This window comes from Carcharhinus amblyrhynchos, chromosome 11 (assembly GCF_965287045.1).
Source record: "Carcharhinus amblyrhynchos chromosome 11, sCarAmb.v2.hapA, whole genome shotgun sequence".
In the NCBI taxonomy this organism is placed as follows: Eukaryota; Metazoa; Chordata; class Chondrichthyes; order Carcharhiniformes; family Carcharhinidae; genus Carcharhinus; species Carcharhinus amblyrhynchos.
The window spans coordinates 90,721,295-90,739,466 of NC_137334.1; the positions used below are offsets into that span (position 1 = coordinate 90,721,295).

General features: G+C 44.7%; 1 protein-coding gene across 1 annotated transcript in view; it reads right to left on the minus strand.

The window, feature by feature from the left end:
- nhej1 (nonhomologous end-joining factor 1) overlaps positions 1-18,172 on the minus strand; it is a 237,523-nt gene that overhangs the window by 68,155 nt on the left and 151,196 nt on the right. The gene's annotated exons all lie outside the window — the stretch shown is intronic.

The following is an 18,172-nucleotide window of genomic DNA, read 5'->3' on the forward strand; positions in this document are numbered from 1 at the left end:
CCCTAGCCAGCCTCTTCCTTTTTATATATTTATAAAATCTGCGCCACCAGCTCATCCACTTTATTCCGAATGCTTCGTGCATTCAGATAAAGTGCCTTCATCCCAGCCTTCACCTGGACCCTATTTGCTGGAACGCCACCAACCATACTCACGCCCCCTATTCCCTTTATTATTGGGACATCCTCGGCCTCTACCCTTACCTGTACCCTCTCTTTAACTTTAGACCCTGTAATGTCACCTACCCACGCACCCTCCCCCCCCAACCCCCCCTAATTAGGTTAAAGCCCTGTCTACAGTCCTCTTTACACGATTCGCCAGGACTCTGGTCCCAGCACGGTTCAGACCAACCCCATCCCACCCAAACAGGTCCCACCTACCCCAATACTGATGCCAATGCCCCATAAATTCAAACCCATTCCTCCCACACCAATCCCTGAGCCACCCATTCACTTCCTTAATCCTATCAACCCTACGCCCGTCTGCACTCGGTTCAGGCAGTAGCGCAGAGATAACCACCTTGTCGGTTCTACTTTTTAATTCCATTCCCAGCTTTTCATACTCCCTCCCCAGATCCTCACTTCGCATTTTGCCTACGTCGTCGGCACCCACATGTACCACAACGACCGGATTCTCACCCTCCCACTCCAGGTTCCTCTGCAGCCCAGATGTGACATCCCGGACCCAAGCACCAGGCAGACAGCACACCCTTCTGTGCACTTTGTCACTGTGACAAAGGACAGTGTCAATACCCTTCACCCTACTATCCCCAATTACCACTACGTTCCTTTTCACCTTCTCCTTGCCTATGTCCTGCTGCATCACTGTACCGTGTGCAGTTTGCTCACCGACCTCACCTCCGTCCACACTGGAAGCAAGAACCTCAAACCTGTTATGCAGATTGAGAGGCTGAGGCCTCCGCTCCCCACCCCCCCTTCCTCTGCTCCCCACCCCCCCTTCCTCCGCTCCCCACCCCCCCTTCCTCCGCTCCCCACCCCCCCTTCCTCCGCTCCCCACCCCCCCTTCCTCCGCTCCCCACCCCCCTTCCTCCTCTCAGCAGCCCCCTCTTGTTCCTGACCCTTAGAGTTAGCCAGTCCGGGGGGGTGGATGTCACTTGCACCCCATTGACAATGGCACCCTCTCTCCCCCGATGAGCCTCAGTGTCTGTAGCTCAGAGGCCAGCTCATCTACCTTGAGCTGGAGCTCCTCCAGCAACCTGCACTTACTGCAGACATGGTCACTGGGAAGGACCCTGGGGTCCACCAGTTCCCACATCATACAGAAACAACACATCACATGCCCCTCCATTATTCACTGTAGTGGTATCGAAAATTTCCACAAGAACTTACCTCGCCCTTTTTCCCCCCAGCCCTTTTGATCTAAAGCCCTAATAGCTCACTCTGCTTCCCTCTCACTGCGCTGCCCGCTCCGACGCTGCCCGCTGTCTATACCAGGCCTCCTTTTAAACCCGGTGCTGTTTTAAAGCCTGCTTCCCCACAACTCCCTTCTAACCACTCCCTCAGAATTCTTAAAGCGGTAAATCCAAAAAGCCCGCAAAAATGCTTTTAAATGATTTAAACAGTTCTACAAGGTAAGTTCTTACTACAAAGTGCTTTAAACTTATTTAAACAGGTTTTTAACAGGTAATTTCTTATCTGTCCCTCTGCTCCTTCACTCGTCTGCTCCAGCAAACAATGCTAACCACTGTGCCATTACGCCGCCCTATATATCATCTCTATGTATATTATCGGATAAAATAGACCCATTGCACATATTTTATAGTATATAGGAAACTGTTTACATAACTTATATACAAAAGCAGGCCCAGTATTTTTTAAGGGTACACCTAACAGTGTAAATAAATTAGAGAATAGCTTTACCTGTGTATATTAAAGGATATAGTCAACTGAGTACACATTAGCAAATAATAAACCTCTTACATCGAATGAGAGAGCAGGAAAATATTCTCAAATATATATTATGTAATAGATTCTGCATATATTACAGAGAACAACAGACTATAGATAACTAAATCCATGCACTTTACTACAGCTACAGAGAATCATCATAGCACTCGGCAAGATAAGTGAGGTATGAAAAAATATTACTTTTATTGTGTAAGACAAGTTACAATCTCTTCCCTTTAGTCTTGCTGATCAAACAGCTGGGAGAAGAGGCTTTTTACTAGATATGAAAGTTATCAATATGTTTGTTGACAGAAGGAACCAGAACACAAGAACAAGGAAGGAAAATTTTGGAAAGTCAAATCAAGGTAGGACTTTCACAGTGAATGTTTTACGAAAAGAGATTAAGGAGACTGCATCTGCATTCCCCAGAGTTTTGAAGAATGAGCTCATTGAAATTTAGCAAGTTCTTACAGAGTGTGACAGGGTGGATAAAAATGTTTCCCCTGGCTGGTGAATCTAGGACCTCAGGGACTGTTGTGGAACAGAAGGACCTTGGGGTTCAGGGGTATGGTTCTTTACAAGTGGAGTCACAGGTAGATGAAGAAGACTTTTGGCATACTGGCCTTCATCAGTCAGGGCACTGGGTAAAGAAGTTGGGAAGTTATGTTGCAGTTGTATGGGACAATGGTGAGCTGCACCTGGAGTATCGTGTTTAGTTTTGGTTGCCTTGCTACTGGAAAGATGCCAAACTAGAGAAAGTGCAGAAGAGACTGATGAGGATGTTGCCAGGACACGAAGGACTGAATTATAGGGAGAGATTGGATAAGTTAGGACTTTTTAATTTGGAGCACTGGAAACTAAAGGGTGATCTTATAGAGATGCATACTATCATGAGAGGCCTGGATAAGCTGAATGCACTTAATTTTTTTCCCAGGGCTGGGGAATCGAGAACTAGAGGGCACAGGTTTGAGTTAAGAGGGGAAAGAATTAATGGGAACCTGAGGAGCAACTTTTTTTACACAGAAGGTGGTACGTGTGTGGAATGAGCTGCCGGAGGAAGTGGTTGAGGCAGGCTCATTGACAACATTTAAAAGGCAGACATTTGGACAGGTACGTGGATAGGAAGGTTTAGAGGGATATGGACCAAATGGGGTTAGCAGACATATGGGGTGAGATTAGATTGGTCTTTTGGTTGGCATAGGCCAGTTTGGGCTAAAGGGCCTGCCTCCGTGCCGTAGACTGTATGATTCTTTGAATGTGCCATTCACAGAGTCACAACCCCATTCAATGTGAAGGTGATACATCTAATACAGCCAAAGGGAGGAGACAGAATCCAAGGGATCCTTATGGATTGACAGCAAGCTTGTTCCCTTCTTAAACATATTGTCAATTCTGGGAATGAAACTGGTCAATCTGGTGCTTGTACGCCATATGAGCCTCTTCCCACCTGACTCGCAGATCCTACCATTCCTTTTACCTCAGCTATTTATCCTTTAAATCTATAAAATATTAACCCAAACTGTTCCACACAGGAACATTAGAACAGAAGTAGACAGAAACAGATCCATCTTCAATTGGATCATGGCTGATCATGGATCTCAAGGACACTTTCCTGCATTATTATCTCCATCTCCCTCGATGGCAATGGTCTTCTGAACTCTCTCGATTTCTGCTTTGAACAAGCCCAATGAATGAGCTTTCACTGCCTCTGGGTGAGAGAATTCCAAATATCCACCATCCTCTGAGTGGATTCTGAGACATAATAAAATGCTACAGTCGTAACTGTCACATTTGGCTCGAATGAAAGATTTATAGCCGAAATAATCACCTGAGTATTCACTTCACTGGTGCTGACAGTTTTGTTGTATATTTTCAGTGTCACCCAGAAATAAGCTAGTTACTACAAACATATGAATCAGGTGCAGGAGAAGGCCACTTGCCCCCTGTTCTGCCATTCAATAAGGTCTGTTCTCCATTCAATAAGAATCCTGGCTGATTTGATTGTGGCCTCAACTCCACAGGCCTGCCGACTCCTGATATCCTTTGATACATGGATACATACTTTGCAGATACATGGATTTGGGCCTGTGTCTGTGGGCGTTTGCGCATTCTCCCTGTGGTTGCGTGGGTTTCCTCCGGGTGCTCCGGTTTCCTCCCACACTCCCAAAGATGTGCTCTTAGGCTGATTGGTGTACCAAATTGACCCTACACTATTCTCCCCTGAATCTGGCTACATTAGGGGTACCATTCACATACACACAGGGCAGGGTAGGTGTAGGAAAATGCTTTGTTGAAATGGCGGCGCGGGCTCGTTGGGCCGAAGGGCCTGTTTCCCATGCTGGGTTGTTCTTTGTTGTTTTGTTTGTTGACACTAACATATCTAATAAGGAACCAGATTGTGCTGCAAAAGAGCTGGCAGCGACTTGACGGACAGAATGGCCTTCTTTCACGCCATGTTATTCTTTGATCCTATAATTTTAGTTTATAGTCTGTTTTTTTTTGCTTGATCAAATGGAGTATTAATCACAGGTCTGCCAGGTTGCACTGGGATTCTTGGGCACGTCAATCCTTGGTATTCGGTGAAGCGCAGAAACAGATTACAGCAGAGGCTCACGACTAGATATTTCATGCATGTCAGAGGCATCAGATTAACCTCTCGGCCTCCAACGACTGGATAGTTCCAGTGTCACCTTACTGAAGATATCAAGAGTCCCACTTGTTCAATGAATTAAAGCTCGTGGCACGAAGCAGGCATTGGCAGGGACGACCTGCAGGAAAGAAAGTCTGCAGAATGAAACAGAGGGAAACACAGGCAGAGAAAACAGGGGGGGAATTACAAAGAAATAGGAAGAGAAAGCGAGAAAATGAGAGAAAAAGGAGCAAGACACATCAGGGAGCGACGCGGAGAGAGTTCAGTGTGCGGTGACAGTATGCACTGCACACTGAACGTGACCCTTTTGCTGCAGAGCTAGAGACAAGGAACCAAGAGGATAAAGTTACCAAGTGGCATCGGCACCTGCTCTCCATAAAACATCTTACATCATTGACATGAGATCCAGGGATAAGAATGAAATCCTGAACGGTATAAACACACATTAAACCTCAACAAGCTCCAAAATCCTCAATGAACTCCATGTCACCCCTTTCCAGATCCTTCACTCATGTCTCCTTGCTTCCAAGTGCCTTTCTTTGTTCATCTGCCTGAAAGTTGGGAGCTGCATCAGGCCACACTTACACAGTGTGATACTTTCTTGTTAGAAAAGGGTAGGCAAAGAGGTGACCTGATAGACGTCTTAAACGGTAAACAGGTTAGGCAGGGTAGATGTGGAGAGAAAGGCCCCATAATCCAAAACCAGGGGCAGGATAGTTACAAATAAATCCAACGTAGAAATGCAAGATAGTTATAAATAAATCCAACGTGGAAATAAGGAGATATTTCTTTACTCGGGGAATGGCCAGACTGTGCAACTTGCTACCACACATTGTAGTTGAGGTGGATAGCTTTGATGCTCTCAAGAGGAAATCAGAGAAGTACATAAGATAAAAGGGAATTGAAAGATACACTGAAAGGCTGAGAAGCCAATGGAATTGGAGGAGATTTGTGTGGAGAAGCACAGGCTAGTTGGGCAGAAGGGCCTTTTGTCTATGCATCTTTGTAAATAAGATGGTCCTCGGATTCCTCATCTGTGAGAGTTTATTCAGCGAGCACTGGTGGGGAAAGGCCATTGATTTAACTCTCATGTAACATCATACACTTGAACCCTCATGCTGCAGTGCCAGGACAGTGAGTTGGCACCCTCATGCGGCAATGCCAGGACAGTGAGTTGGCACCCTCATGCTGCGGTGCCAGGGCAGTGAGTTGGATTGGGATGCACTGGATGATTCTCACTTTTCTTAATCTAAAAATTCTGAGGTTAATTCAATTTAGAGCCTTCACTGGGAGAGGCAGTGGAACTTGGTGTGCAGAAGAAGTTGATGATGATCACTGCCCATCTTAAGAACATAAGAACATACGAAATAGGAGCAGGAGTAGGCCATCTAGCCCTTCGAGCCTGCCCCGCCATTCAATAAGATCATGGCTGATCTGTTGTGGCTCAGTTCCACTTTCCCGCCCTCTCCCCATAACCCTTAATCCCCTCTCTTATCAAGAACCCATCAACCCGCTTCTTAAAAACATAGAGCCACAAATATTCATGAATTTAGTGGAAAGGCCTTGATCAAATTAAGTGTTTTAACCATTTTCTTCAAAATAATCATGAGATCAGCAGGCATTTTCTTTACAATCAATGCCTTCCTATGGATGCTGCAGTAAACAGATATTGCCTGCAGAGCCATTTCTGTTAGACATAGAAACATAGAAAATGGGAGCAGGAAGAGGCCATTCAGCCCTTTGAGCCTGTTCTGCCATTCACCACAATCATGGCTGATCGTCCAACTCAACAGACTAACCCTGCTTTCTTCCCATAACCTTTGATCCTGTTCACCCCAGCATTACAACCGCACTGTGTTAGCCTAATATTGCACGGGCCTTACCTGTGCTAACTCCAACACATTTTGACCAATCAATTCCATTGCAAATAACAGTGTGACATCGATTATGATACTTACAAGGTACACACAATTGTACTTTTTTCCACGGGCCACTCGCAATACCCTCGTCTGTGGTCCATGGATCTGCACAATATCCACGTTTTGGTTGACAACTGGCAACTATCATTTACGCCACACAATGACTATCTCCAGCAAGAGAGGATCCAACCATCGCTAATTGACATTCAATGTCACCACTATCTCTGAATCTTCTACTATAAACATCCTGGGGGTTATCAGTGACCAGAAACTGACCTGCACCAGCCATATAAATACATGCTCAGGTCACTCGGAACCCTGTGGCTAGTAATTTGCCTCCTGACTCCCTAAAGATTATCCACAATCTATAAGGCAGAATTCAGAAGTGTGATGCAATACTCTCCCCTGCCTGGATGAGTACAGCTCTAACACTCAAAAAGTTCGACACTATCCAGGACAATACAGCACACTTGACTGACACCACAAACATTCATTCTCTCCGTCACCAACGCATGGTAGCAGCAGTATGTACCATCTACAAGATGAATTGCAAGAACTCAAAAAGGCTCTTAAGGCAGCACCTTCCAAATTCATTACTACTATCATCCAGAAGGACAAGGGTAGCAGATACCTGGAAACACCATCTCCTGGGAATCCCTCTCCAAGCCACTCATCATCCTGACTTAGAAATATATCGCCGATTCTTCACTGTCGCTGGGTCAAAATCCTGGAACTCCCTCCCTTACAACTGTTGGTGTGCCTACATCTCAGGGACTGCAGCAGTTCAAGAAGGCAGCTCACCACCAATATCTCAAGGCCAATTAGGGTGGTCATTAATCAGCAAAGTCCACATCCATTGAATGAATAACAAAAATCTCTTAACACAAAGGCAACAGTGCTACTCACTGAGCCACTGCCAACACCTACAACTGATAAAACAGCCCAACACATACAACTGATAAAACAGCTCATTGTCAGTTACTAGAATCATGTTTGCACTTAACCAAGATGACTTGCTACTCAAGGATAAATGCTAAGCAGACATTTAAGTCTATGGACTGCAGGAACAGTATTGTTTGTCTGGAACCTGATCCTCATTGACATGGACGAGTACTGCAACCGGATGAATTGTTTTCTTTCTGTCATGTGATCCTGCTAAAACCTTAACCTGCTGTGCCCACTTTACCTGAGGAGATATTGCCACTACACGGTCACAAGAATGGCCTCCTTCTGTCCCCACATTCAAAAGGAACGATAAAACAGAGGAACTCCAGTCTCTGGGAACAATGGAAAGTTTGGTGAACCTACAGAAAAATGCTTCGCCATGAGACAGCGCCAGCAGACATGAACAAGACATTATTGGAGAAATCCTTCAGACAGCCAGCTTAGGTGCAATGGGCTGAATGGCCTTGTGTTGTAACCATTCTGTGATTTCAGGACTGCAGCCAGATGTGTTGAGCTCCCACGATGTTAAGCATCAGGGTTGTTTTCAGAGTAACCTACAAGTGATTCATGTTAAAGTTGTAAACTTCTAAGATACATCCACTGTAATCAGGTCTCGTTAACCACACACGCACAATGTCACTTTAAAAAAAGCAGGAGGGAAAAAAGGATCAGGCCCACAATTTACTGTGAATCAGAGATGGTGGGCAAGACGCTACCACACAGCAAAATATGAGGAGAATGTTAGAAGATAGGAGCAGCAGGAGGCCTTTCAGCCCTTCGATGGTGATAAGTGTATGATGTCTGATGACATATCTTCAACCTGACAACCTGGGTGCTGTGTCACATAGATTTAGCAATCATTCTTAAGGCACGACAGTATTCTCCTTCTAACTATACCCACAATTGGGTTTACAAACTCTCTCACTCCAGAATCAATACTTCCATGAATGGTAGTTGGATTCAGAAAGCAGCAGGTTCAAGCCCCACTCTAAAGGCACGAGCACAAAATCCCGGCTGTTGCTCCAAGGTAACCAAATTAATTACGTTTAAACAGATCTTTTCATGACTTCATGATGCGCCTCACTGCTTTACACCCAAAGTGGCACAGTGATTAGCACTGCTGCCTCACAGCGCCAGGCACCCAGGTTCGATTCCCAGCTTGGGTCACTGTCTGTGTGGAGTTTGCATGTTCTCCCTGTGTCTCCAAAGATATGCGGATTGGGTGGATTGGCCATGCTAAATTGCCCCTTAATGTCAGGGGGATTAGGTAGGGTAAATATGTGGGGTTATGGGCATAGGGTCTGGGTGGGATTGTGGTAGGTGCAGGCACGATGGGCCAAATGGCCTCCTTCTGCACTGTAATATTCTATGATTCTATGGAAATATTTCAAAAGCATTGTCACTGTTGTGATGTAGGAAACACAGCTGCTAATGTGTGAAGCAAGTTTCCACAAACAACCATGTGATAATGACCAGATAATGTTGTGTGATGTAGATGAGAAAATTTGGCAGGAATATCGTGTTGAGGGGGAGGTCTGCACCTACCACAATGCCATCCACTCCCTAACTCCATGTGTTTACCCTAGCTTGTCTCCCTGACACGAAGGGGCAACTTAGCATGGCCAATCAACTTCATCAGATGGGTTTTTATGACAATTCACGCTGGTTTCATGGTTATTAGACTTTTAATTACAAATTTGTATTGGATTCAAATTCAACATCTGCCTTGGTGGGATTTGAACCCGGGTCCCTGGGGTATTACCCTGGGTCACTGGACTACTAGTTCATTGACAGTACCAAGACGTCATTGCCTCCCTGGGGTCTGCTCATGAATGTTACTGCTGGTGGCGAGAGCAGAACCTGCTGACCACTAATTGGCTGCCGTGTTTCCCATGGTGACTACACTGACCACACTTCAAAAGTACTCCAATGGCTGTGAGCAGCTTTCCAGCCTCCTTATGTCAGGAAAGGCATTGTGAAAGGAGGTGTCAGAAATACAGAGATTGGGTAAAAAGGCAGGTTACGATCCTCCCAACCTTTCCACTGCAACGTGGAGAAAACCAAAGTTTGAAGGCATTGTACCTGCAGAGTCCAGGAGAGGAGGGTTGATTCTTGGCTACAGACTTATGGATGGCTAGAATTGAGGAATCAGATTGTCATCTAATTGTGGGGTTCAGCTTCCACTATAAAACCACGAGTGAAGTCTAAACATTCTACAGACATTATTTGAACCTGAAAATTAAATTAAAGTCTTTTACTTGGTCTCGACCCTCTATTATTTTTATATGCTGAACTTTGAAAAGCTGTAATTTAGTGGCGGGGGAGGGGGGTCAGATGAAGTCCGCAAAACATTCAAGCTGCGTTCTTGTGGCTTGAGGTCATGTGAACTCTCTGATCCAATTACCGCCTGATCACTTGCCTTTTGCCACCTATAATCTTTCTTAATTTATAATGTAATTCATAGTTGGCCTCAAAATTATGACTGCAGTACTCCCAACAATATCCTGATGGCTCAGTCATTAATTGGTAGTGATTGACTTAGTTGTCCCTTAGATATGGAAGCTAAGCATTTGCTGAGAATCCATCTTCTCAGAATCACAGAATTGTTAAAGAAAGATGCCATTCAGCCCACTGTCTATGTACTGGCTCTCTGGATTGGCAATCCATCTAGTGCCATTCTCCTGTCTCTCCCATCTAAGCTGCACATTTTTCCTTTACAAGTATCTGTCCAATTCCCTTTTGAAAGCCTCCATTGAACTTTCCTCCACCACACAAGTCCAGGCAATGACCACCTCCAAGAAGAGAAGATCTAATGACCGTCCCTTGACATTTAATGGCATTACCGCCACTGAATGCCCCATTATCAACATCCTGAGAGTTACCATTGACCAGAAACTGAACAGCACCAGCCATATAAGTACTGTGCCGACAAGAACAGGTCAGAGGCTAGGAACCAAACAGCGAGTAACTGACTTCCTAACTCTCCAAAGCCTATCCACCATCTACAAAGCCGATGCCAGGAGTATGTTGGAATACTCTCCATTTACCTAGATAACTACAGCTCCAATACTACTGAAGAAGCTCAACATCATCCAGAACAAAACAGCCCACTTGATTGTCACCCCTTCCACAAACATTCAATCCCTCCAACACTGACTAACAACAGCACAAAATGTTCCATCTACAAGATGCACTGCAAGAACTCACCATAGCTCCTTAGCCAGCACCTTCCAAACTCACGACCACTACCATCTAGGAAGACAAGCAGATACCTGGGAACACCAACACTTAAAAATTCCCCACAAAATCACTCACCATCCTGACTTGGAAATATATTGCCATTCCTTCGTAGTCTAAATTTTTTTTGGAGGTTTATGGAAACAGGCTCTTCGACACAACTTATCCATGCCATCCTTTTTTTAAAACCCTGAGCTATTCTCAATTGCCCGCATTTGGTCTATATTCCTCTACATCCATCTTATCCATGTAACTATCTAAATGCTTTTTAAAAGACAACACTGTACCCACCTCTACTACTACCCCTGGCAGCTTGTTCCAGAGATTTGCCACCGTCTGTGTGAAAAAATTGCCCCTATGGACACTTCTGTATCTCTCCCCTCTCACCTTAAACCTCTACCCTCTAGTTTTAGACTTCCCTACTTTTGGAAAAAGATATTGACTATCCAACTGATCTGTACCCCTCATTATTTTATAGACCTCTATAAGATCACCCCTCAGCCTCCTACGCTCCAGAAAAAATTGTCTCAGTCTATCCAGCTTCTCCTTAGAACTGAAACCATGAAGTCCTAGTAGCATCCTGGTAAACCTTTTCTGCACTCTTACTAATTTAATAATATCCTTTCTATAATAGGGTGACCAGAACTGCACACAGTATTCCAAGTGTGGCCTTACCAATGTCTTGTACAGCTTCAAAAGACATTCCAACTCCTGTGTTCAATGTTCTGACCGATGAAACCAAGCATGCCGAATGCCTTCTTCACCACTCTGTCCACCTGTGACTCCACCTTCAAGGAGACATGAACATGTATCTCTAGATCTCTTTGTTCTGTAATTCTCCTCAACATCCTACCATAAAATGAATAAGTTCTGCTGTGATTCAATCTACCAAAATGCATCACCTCGCTCATGTCTAAATTAAACTCCAACTGCCATTCGTCAGCCCGCTGGCCCAATTGATCAAGATCCCGTTGCAATTGGAAATAACTTTCTTCACTGTCCACCATGCTACCAATCTTGGTGTCATCTGCAAACTTACTAACCGTGCCTCCTATATTCTCATCCAAATCATTAATATAAATGACAAATGACAGTAGACCCAGAACTAATCCCTGAGGCACACCGCTGGTCACAGGCCTCAGACTGAAAAATAACTCTCTACAACCACCCTCTGGCTTCTATCAAGAAACCAATTTTGTATTCATTTAGTACCTCACCCTGGATCCCATGAGATTTAACCATATGCAACAACCTACCATGTGGTATCTTGTCAAAGCCTTGCAAAAGTCCATATAGACAACATCAACCGCACTGCCCTCTTCTACCTTCTTGGTTACCCCTTCAAAAACCTCAATAAAATTTGTGAGACATGATTTTCCACTCACAAAGCCATGCTGACTGTCCCTAATCAGTCCTTGTGTCTCTAAATGCCTCTAGATCGTGTCTCTCAATGCCTGTAAGATCCTGTCTCTCAAAATACCTTCCAACAACTTAACCCACGACAAATGTGAGGATCATTGGTCTGTCGTTCCCAGGCTTTTCCCTGGATCCCTTTGTAAAAAAAAGGGTCACAGCAGGGTCGCTGGGTCAAAATCCTGAAGTTCCTCTCTAACAGCACTGAGCTTTTACCTACATCTCTGGAACTGGAGTGGTTTAAGAAGGCAGCTCACCGCCACCTTCTCAAGGGCAAGTAGGAATGAATAATAAGTACTGGCCTAGCCAGCAATGGCTACATCCCGTAAAGAAAAAAAGTACTCTCAGGCATTCCAAGCCCTAAGCACTTGTCGCTTGAAAATGTTTTTCCTTATGTTGCTTTTGCTTCTTTCACCAGTTGATTTAAACGTGTGCTCTCTCATGCTCTTATCTTTTCACAAGTTGCAACAGTTTCTCTCCCTCCACTCTACTTAATAACCTCTCCCTCAATGACAACAAAATGAAGGAGATATTCATCGGCTTCAAGAATCATAGTGAAAAACATGCCCCTGTCAACAACAATGGGAACGAAGTAGAAATGGTCAAAAGCTTCAGGATTTTAGGTGTCCAGATCACTAACAATGTCTCCTGGGTCCCTCCAAGCAGACACCACAGTTAAGAAAGCCCAACAATGCCTCAGGAGACTTAGGAAATCTGGCATGTCTGCTACAACTCTCACAACTTTTACAGATGCACCATAGAAAGCATTCTTTCCAGATGTATCACACTTGGTATGGCTCTTGCTCTATCCAAGACCACAAGAAACTACAAAAGGTCCTGAATGAAGCCCAGTCCATCACACAAACCAGCCTTCCATCCATTGACACTGTCTACACTTCCCGCTGCCTCGGAAAAGTGGCTAGCATAAATGAGGACCCCACACACCCGGGCATACTCTCTTCCACCGCCCTCCGTCAGGTAAAAGATACAAAAGTCCGAGGTCACACACCAACTGACTCAAGAACAGCTTTTTCTTTGCTGTCATCAGATTTTTGAATGGATCTACCTTGCATTAGGTTGACCTTTCTCGACACTCTAGCTATGACAGTAACACTACATTCTGCACCCTCTCCTTTTCTTCTCTATGAACGGTATGCTCCATCTGTATAGCATGCAACAAACAATACTTTTCATTGTATCCCAATGCATGCGACAATAACAAATAAAATCTGTGCAGGTCCTTCAAGATTTTGAACACCTCTAGAAATCTCCTCTTGGCCTCCTTTTCCGTGAGGAAAACAGCCCCAACTGTTGTCGATGTGAGGCGAGAGTTTGTTTCCTCAGCGTGTGAGGTCTACCTACCAATTCATGTGGTTTTTCTTTTCTGTGTACAGAACAGTTTCTGTGTATAGTCACATTATGACAATTTAAGAGAGAGTAAGCTGTCCAAACAGAAAACAGAAGAAAGCCCATTTTATTTCCTTGTCTAATTAATGGCCCAAGTAATATTACACAGCAGCTTCTCAGGCAGGAGCTACCTCCACTGCCTCTGATTTGTCAGGCTGCTTGTCCATCATCCAGGGCTGGATCAGCAGAGATTTTCTCCAATTAAATGTTGGGATGACCGAAGTCACTGTCTTCGGTCGCCACCACAAGCTTCATTCTCTAACCACTGATTACATCCCTCTCTGTCTGAGCCTGAATCAGACAGTTTGCAATCTCAGCCTTGTATCTGACCCCCAGTTGAGCTCTTGACACCAGAACCTCTGCACCTCCACCTTTAGTAACTCTGGCCATCTCTGCCCTTTGCCTGTTACCTTCATCTTCACTTTCCAATGCTCGAGCCGGCTTCTCCCCTCCAAACTTTCTTCAATCCTCAGATCATCCAAAGCTCTAGCTCCTCACCCCCACATTCAACTCCCTTCAGGGCTTTATTATGTTAAAGGCAATAATATAAACACAAGCTATTGTTGAAGCTGTTCTCACCAGCCTCCAATTAACTGCTGAAAACTCCCAGAAAGCAATACTCTGTAAATCACTGGGGGGAAACAAAACATACGCATGCGTGAAGCTGGGGGATATAGAATGCGGGTGTTAAGATGCTCTCACATTATCCAGTGAGTACAGGAACTTTGAGCCACCAAAAACCCAGGTTATCATCAGCACGAGATGAAGAGCTGCCCATTCTGATTGCGAATTTGCTGCTGCTTAAGGTATGAAGACATGTTTGTTTGACTTGATAACTTTTCTAATAGGAAATTGCAGGTATTATGCCCTTTGGCTATAAAACAAATATTCAACTATGGAATTAAGCTAACTCACGTCTCCTTTTGGGAGGGTGGAAGAAAGTTAGTTTGATTTATTGACTTATCAAGAGGGGGGCTATGGCCAGGTGAGGCCCTTGGCACTCACTTGCACATTTACTGCATAAAGGGTCGGGATATATCAGTAATACTCTTATTTTGCTGCTGTTATAATTGCAGCTCGGTGGGATTTTCCAGTGGCCTGGTTTCAGCAGGGCGGGGAACACCTCTTTTTGGAGTGTGTGAAGTCAGTCTTTGGCCTATGCGGAGTACAGAAAGTTTCACAGATTGCCCAGTGCTTATGTAACACGACACAAGTCAGCTGTTTTCCTAAAGCATTCCTGCTACTACTGCTCTAACCTCACCGTCTCTACTCACACCCCTCACCCTTCACGATAAGGGGGGAGTCCGACGGGTATAAAACTAAATGCAAAGCCACCTCAACCGTACAGAGCATAATATGTGCTCCAACTTTCACCTCACAGCCAAATGTGATAAAATCAGGTTACTAAATGTGCCAGGACTAATATCTAGGATTATTGAGGTACTGCTGGAAGGAAGCGTACATGGGCTGTCTCAAATTAATGCTTACTGTTCAGTACAGACCATACTGTACCCTGGCACCATGATGGTATGTCGTGCCAAAGGGCAGCATGATTGCAGGTTAGAGCTCAATATTTCGTCCCCTCCTGCTCTATCCCACATTCATGTATGGATTAGTGAAATCACCAGATTAGATTTTTCAATAATCTAAACTAATAAACTCGAAGTGCAGGCGAAACCCCATTTGTCAATTAACGTATCAATAAAGAAGAGTTTGCTCAGAGTTAGTGACCGTCAATGCTGTGGGTTTAAGTAAAGGGTGAATTTGCATTGGTACAGCGCCTTTCACAGCCTCAGGGCATCCAATATCACTTTACAGTGCAGTCACTGCTGTAATGTAGGAAACACTGCAGCCTCTTGTATATAGCAAGCTCCCACCAACATCAAAGTGATCATAATCAGATCATGTTTTTTAAAGTGGTGTTAGATGAGGGGTGAATATTGGCCCAGGTTGTTCGGGATACCTGCTCTGATCTCCTTCAGAAGTGTGATGTGGAATCCACCTCAGCATTCTCAATTCCCTCTAGTCTTATGCAGCATTGACTCATTCAGAGTATGCAGTGACTTGTTTTTTGAACGATATTGCATCATCTCACCTTACTGGTTCATCTGGGCAATATAGTGGCCCAGTGGTTAGCATTGCTGCCTCCCAGCATCAGGGACTCAGGTTCAATTCCCAGCTTGGACCACTGTCGGTGTGGAGTTTGCATGTTCCCCCCACGTCTGCGTGGGTTTCCTCCGTGTGCTCCGGTTTCCTCCCACAGTCCAAAAACGTGCATGTTAGGTGGGGTGGTCATGCCAAAATTTCCCTCAGTATTCCCTCAGGTGACAGAGTGTGGCGACTAGGGGGTTGTACAGTAATTTCAATGCAGTGTTAATGTAAGCCCACTTGTGACACTAATAAATAAACTTTACTTTTTCTTTTTAGCCATTTTCCTAATTTCATCAAAATCTCTTTGCAGTTCCCTTTGTTTTTCTACAGCACAGTACTAATTGCACCCCTTATTTTGGATCACCTGCTTATCACCTTCAGGCACGCACACAGATTTTTGATCCATGCAGCAACCAGAAGTAGCCTCCCTGAACTCAACCCTGTGGGAGAACTTTGCCCACTTTCAATTGCTTTGTAAAACGGTAAGAAGGACGTTCTCCCTTCTAACCAATTTTCAGACCAGTTTCATATCTCTCCCTGTGGCATTGTGGCCCCTTTAAGGGGAGGAAATCTCTGAGAGCCACATGATCGGGCTGGACCCAATGGGAGCAGCGCAGGAAGCCGAGCCAATCGTGAGCAAGGGCGTGCATCCTGGGAGGGGGGCAAAACCTCAATTGGAGCCAGGGAGGAGAACAGAGCAGAAATTTATTGCAGTTCTGTCAGACCCTGTTTGTACACATATAAATATTGTCAGTAAACCAGTTATTGAAGCCATATAAGTAGCTTGAAACTACAACAAGTCACCTTCAAAGTTATTCCATTCCCCTAATTCCATACCCCATTCAGGATAACCCAATGAGTTATCTTGCCAAAGACTTGCCTTGAGCCCACGTATGGTACATCCACTGTATTTCTCCCTACCTAGCTCCTCCCAGAATGATTCTCCAGACCACCCCCCAGCTTCTCTGTTGCTGCACAGAGGGTGGTGGCTGTGGCTGGAGGAGTTGAGGGTTGCCCGTCATCTCAGAGGCCACGTCGCTGGCATTTCAGTGCCAACCGACGCTGTAGAGAGTTGGGTGGACTTTTGCCCTCTACTGTCCGCTGCACTAACGGCATTCCCCTCTGGGCAAGAAACTGGGGGCTGTCAGGCTAATCTTCAATAGGAAGGAAAACCCCACCATACGAGGTACACCATGCAGCACCGTGAATCGAGGAGGTGGGGCATATTATTCCATCACTGGGAGAGGGAGGGAAGGAGAGGTCACCATTCCAAAGAGGAGGAAGATCCCACTTCTCCCACATATCATCCTGTGGGGTTGCTAACAGCTGAGCATGTGCTTCCCACAAACAAACTGTCATTTAAAGTCCACTATGAGCAGCACAGTGGTTAGCACTGCTGCTGCACAGCACAGGGACCTGGGTTCAACTCCAGCCTCGGGTCACCATCTGTGTGGAGTCTGCACATTCTCCCCGTACCTGCGAGGGTTTCCTCCCATACACCAAAGATGTGCGGGTTAGACTGGTTAGCCATGTTAAATTGCCCCTTAGTGTCAGGGGGATTAGCAGGGTAAACAAGAACAGGCGCTGGGTGGGATTGTAGCCGATACAGACTCAATGGGCCAAATGGCCTCCTTCTGCACTTTAGGGATTCTATGTTCTAGTTCCACCTACCCTGCCTGTTACCTCCTCAAATAATTCTATAAGATTAGCCAGGCACAACTGTCGTTTTTGAAATCCCATGCTGGCTACTTTCAACTATTTTCTCTTTATTTAGATATGTGGCAATTTCATCCATAATTAAAGACTCTTAACATTTTTCCTACCACGGAAGTTGACCTAACTAGCCTGTAATTACCTGGATTAACTCTGTCTCCTTTTTTAATAATGGGTAGTACATTGGTCACCCTCCAATCCTCTAGCACACAATCGCACTCAATACAGCACTGAAATATAATTTCCACAGCTGCGGCGATTTCACCCTTCAGGATCCGAGGATGTATTCCTTTGTCTAACCAACTAATTGAACATTTTTCTTTCATCGAACAGAGTTTAATTCAACTCACTAGGAATCATTTTGGGGTTCCCCTTCCTCTCTTTAGTAAAGGTCAAAGTTCTTATTAAATACTTGCACTATTTTTTGATTTTCATTCATAAATAGGGGATTCACCTCACTTTTGACCGATATTCTTGTAAAATATTTCACTGTTTTTAGACACCTTTTGAAAATTATTTCCTAAAAGCCTTTCTTTTCTAGCTCTTAACTTCTTTTCTTATTTATTTCACAGTCTCCTTCAAGATATCAGTATTTTTCCTCTCATCTCAGAGGCTTTCTTCAATTTTAATTGCTTTCTAACCTCTTCTTCAAGTTTGTTAGAAATGTATTCCAAGCGCCGAACAGACTCTGGCTTGATAAAAAGTTGTTGAAAGTTAACAAACAGCAATCATCTTCTTTAAGGCTGTGAGTGGAGGTGATGAGACAGAAGATGATGTGACAACCAAACAGAAGCAAAAGACTGGACGCTGGAAATCCGGCAAGAAGGAATGTC